This window comes from Dioscorea cayenensis, chromosome 9, assembly GCF_009730915.1.
Source record: "Dioscorea cayenensis subsp. rotundata cultivar TDr96_F1 chromosome 9, TDr96_F1_v2_PseudoChromosome.rev07_lg8_w22 25.fasta, whole genome shotgun sequence".
NCBI classification, from domain to species: domain Eukaryota; kingdom Viridiplantae; phylum Streptophyta; class Magnoliopsida; order Dioscoreales; family Dioscoreaceae; genus Dioscorea; species Dioscorea cayenensis.
In genome coordinates, this window is record NC_052479.1 from 26,131,622 (window position 1) to 26,135,686 (window position 4,065).

General features: G+C 41.2%; 1 pseudogene; it reads right to left on the reverse strand.

Annotated features, from left to right (window-relative positions):
* Positions 1 to 421: 421 nt before the first annotated feature.
* Positions 422 to 3,721, reverse strand: LOC120268612 (annotated as a pseudogene).
* Positions 3,722 to 4,065: the final 344 nt, after the last annotated feature.

Consider the following 4,065-nt stretch of genomic DNA (forward strand, 5'->3'; position numbering starts at 1 on the left):
TCCCTGGCCTTCCTCATCCCTCTGCCCTAGAACTTACTTGGCAAGCAGAATCCATCTCACTCAAGCTCAGCTCATTTACAACCTTCCCTAAGACATGCCTCTAAAGATATATATATATATATATATAACTTAATTTAGCATGGAATAGAAATCATCATTTCTATCCAAAACAATGAAAATATCTCTTATCTAGTATGGAAATGGAAATCATCATCAATGTCCTCATTTTACTTGCTAGAAATAATGTTGCAAATCTATAGCATTTAAAATTTTCAATAAACATGATTCTCTATTGTTCCAAACTTTGAAAATCAAACAAGAATCACAGAAACAATCAGTTTATTAGTTCCATCCACAGGGAAGCAGTTCAACTAATAGCATTTTCTAGTAAAAATAAGCACATATCTATTCTTGTAACAAACTAGGCTAATGACATATTGGTACAATCATAAACAAAATAACAGATGCCAAAATATTCTACACCAGCAGAATCTTTCAACACCTCAGTCAACACCAAAAGCCCTATAGAGAAGGTGATCTATAAGATTATCACTTATAAAGACCGGAGACCAGACTTATATATAAAAATAGAAGCAAGGTATCAAGAAAAGAAAAGACAAAAGAATTTTTAACCCGATATATCTCACGCCTGAAAGGACAACTCACTATTACCTGGGGCAACTAGGACCTGAAAGAGGATTTCCAATGTGGATGCTTGCCATCTTTCATCCACATCGATAAGAAGTCTTGAGTTACAACTTTGACAAACTTACCTGCTGAAATAGTCAGTATTAGAGGCAGAACATTGAAAAACTTGCCTGCTGACATAGTCAGCATTCGAGAATATAAATAGTCTTCGTTGGCTACTTCAAAAGAGTGATGAACAAAAGCTTCATCAAACTCTGTGTGTCCTAACATGATAAAACACTCAATAGAAGACAACTAATAGATAAATCCCCATTTTCCTTTAAAAGGAGAAAGGTTGTTTGATATGAACAAGAAACCCAGTTGCCACTAGCTATCTCAGCCATGTGACCATGCCCATTACTAAAAACCATATTCAGTATATCTGCAAACACTTGGTCCAAACAGCCACTTCCATCAAGAGATCATTTGCCCTAGTGATTAATTCTTAAGTTTACAACAATCACTTCAATAGATTTATGCAAAACAAACTCCGCTATTAATGTACCTCCACAGGATATATTTATGCAATAATCTTAGATTTTCTTTTTATTTTATTTTTTCTTTAAGACTTGAAGTATATATTTTTATGAATTTATTGAGGTAAGAAGTACCACACTGCAAAAAATAAATAAATAAATAAAAATAAAAATAAAAATACAAATAAAAAAACGTTCAAGTGTGGTTCAAAGGTGAAAACTATTATAACCTTAAATATATACAGTTTACGTGTCATTATAGGATTATGTCGTCCACATAGGCAAAAGAAAATAAATGCCGAATCCGGTGATTGTTAGCCATACATCAAGATTCTAGCTGTAACAATATTCCTGGCTTCCTGAGGCACAATGTTGACAAGTATGCAAGAAGAGTATGAGTTACTTCCAAATTTTAAGCCTATACACTTTAAGTGTGTCAGTCAATTCAACCCAAAGTTCAGTCAGAACTTTCCAATCAAGACTAAGTCAAGAATTTCCAAAAACTAAAGGACGAATTCAAAACATAGCACTGAATGAGAAATAATAACAAAATTGAAATTTCTGTGATCACTGAAGAGTGAGAATTACCATCAAGCAACTATACATGTTCAACGAGATGGCTCACCGTACATTATATATGGAAATCAAGCTAACTTATTGCAACCAGGAAGCAGCATTATTTATTTCACAATAACGAGCGTAGAATTGTTGATTCAACTCAGAATGACATACGAAATAGAGTGGAAAAAAATTTAAAAAACTGTGCCAATTAGCTACAATTAAAAATTAAATCATCCAAACAATCCCAACAAAGACATAATGACACACACACACACATTCAGTGTACAAGCAACAAGAAGTGATGAAGAATTGATTTAGTAGCAAATGACACGTAGTTTAATTCAACAGAAATTTATAGAAAAAACACTGCATCTTCAAACACAAGCAATTAATCAACAGGAAACGGATCAATTGCTTCAAAGAACAGTACAATAAACAAGTTTGAGTTTTGTTCTTCCCTTTATCCTTTTTACGAGTGATGAGGATTGCTATTCCCGTGAGACAATCTCCTCAAAGTAGACGCCATAAAAGACCCTAGCTTTTTGAAAGCACTGACCTTCCGTTGCTGCTTGATGGAAGATCCATGGCTGCAATCTGTTCAGCAAATTGCCACTGTCACTAATGCTGCTTTCCTGTAATTCCACTAAAACAGCATCCAAATTGACAGCCAGCGATCCCCTAGCTTGCCGCAACCAGTCGGCACCCTCTGCTGTGACCCCTTGCATTTCTTAACCTTGACCTTGACCAAATTTGGGCACCCTCACTGCTAATGCCTCCATTCCATGATCTGAAACAGGACACCCTTTAATGCACAACTTCTTAAGCGCCAAGCACTTAGCAGCAATGCAAGAAATCTCAGGATCACCGAATGTCTCACTGCCACAAAGAGCTAATCTTTCAAGATTCCGGCAATTGCTAGCAATCATCCCCAGGCTCAGTGCCGTCGGGTTGACTCCAAATCAACACCAATTCCTGGAGATTCAGGCATCGCTGAGCTACTGCAATCAGCCCAGCATCGCCAATTCGATTAGTCTTCCATCCATCAATGTGAATCTTGCGAAGCAACACGCATTTCTCGAGCAAGCAACGCAAGACCGGCATCAGTGCATTCCGGGGTCTTTACGAGATGAAGCACCTCAAGATCAGCGCAGGATGAGAGAGCAAAGAGGCTGCGATCACTGACCTGGAGCTTTTCAAGTGGATCTCAACGATCCTGGGGGACATGGCTGGCGATCTGCTCAAGAAGAGGGTCCCGGTCGTGGAGCACCGGAAAAGCTTAAGAGTCTTGAGATTCCGGCAACCAGCGATGAGCGGACCGGAAGCACTGACCGTTGTAGAGCTCCTTCAGGCAGACACTGCGGAGTGAGCCTGCAGCAACGCCGGGGCTAGAAACCTCACGGCATCACCCAGACCGCGGAGGCGCTTGACCGAGAGCTCTTCAAGAAGGGGGCAGCCGCCAAGGATCGCCTCGATTCCCTTGGAACCAAACGCGCAGGAGCCACAAGAGAACCGTCGAAGACTAGGACAGTGCTTTGCCAACGCGGCCATGCCATCAGCGGTGAGAGCGCGGCAAGCGCAGAAGCTTAAAGACGGGTGAGATTAGGGCAACGGAGGGAGATGAGGATGAGGCTTCATCGCCGATGCTATCCGATCGGCGATCGCACTGAGGGCAAGCTTGGAGACGGGTCAAAACGGGAGAATAGAGGCCGGCGCAGCGACAGGGAGACCCGCGCGAGCGTCAAGGGAGAGCCGGTGGCGGCTCTGGCCTTCAACGGCAAGCCAGCGGCGGCATAGCAAGGGAGCAGTGCTGCGATCGGCGGAGGACAAGGAGTTAAAGAATGAGGGACGAGGATCTCGTCAGGGAGGTCGGCGGTGGGGTCGCGGGGAAGGTCGGAGGGAGGGGTGGGGGAGCATGGAGGAGAGGAGGGGTGGGAAGAGGGGATTGGAGCAGAGGAAGCGGAGATGCCCATGCGAGGAGGGAGAGAGAGGTTGGTCATGGAGCCATGGCGGCGGGGGCAAGAGCAAATAGCTGCGTCTTGTTTCTTTGTTCCTTTCTGGACTATGGATTCAAAGGGACGGACATGAAAGCAAGTTGGATTTGGTGGGACTTTTATTTTTATTATTTTATTATATTATTATATTATTATTTTTAATTTAAATTATATATTTAAATAAATAATTTATAGTGATGGTAGAAAAATAATAATAAATAAAAAGAGTAAATTATTTAGGAAAAATTATCTGTTTACACCCCTCGTGAATCTTCAAAAATTCCCAAATAACTCTTCTAATTTTTGGCAAATCTTTGATCAATCTCTTCCCATTTATTGCTTAACTCCAT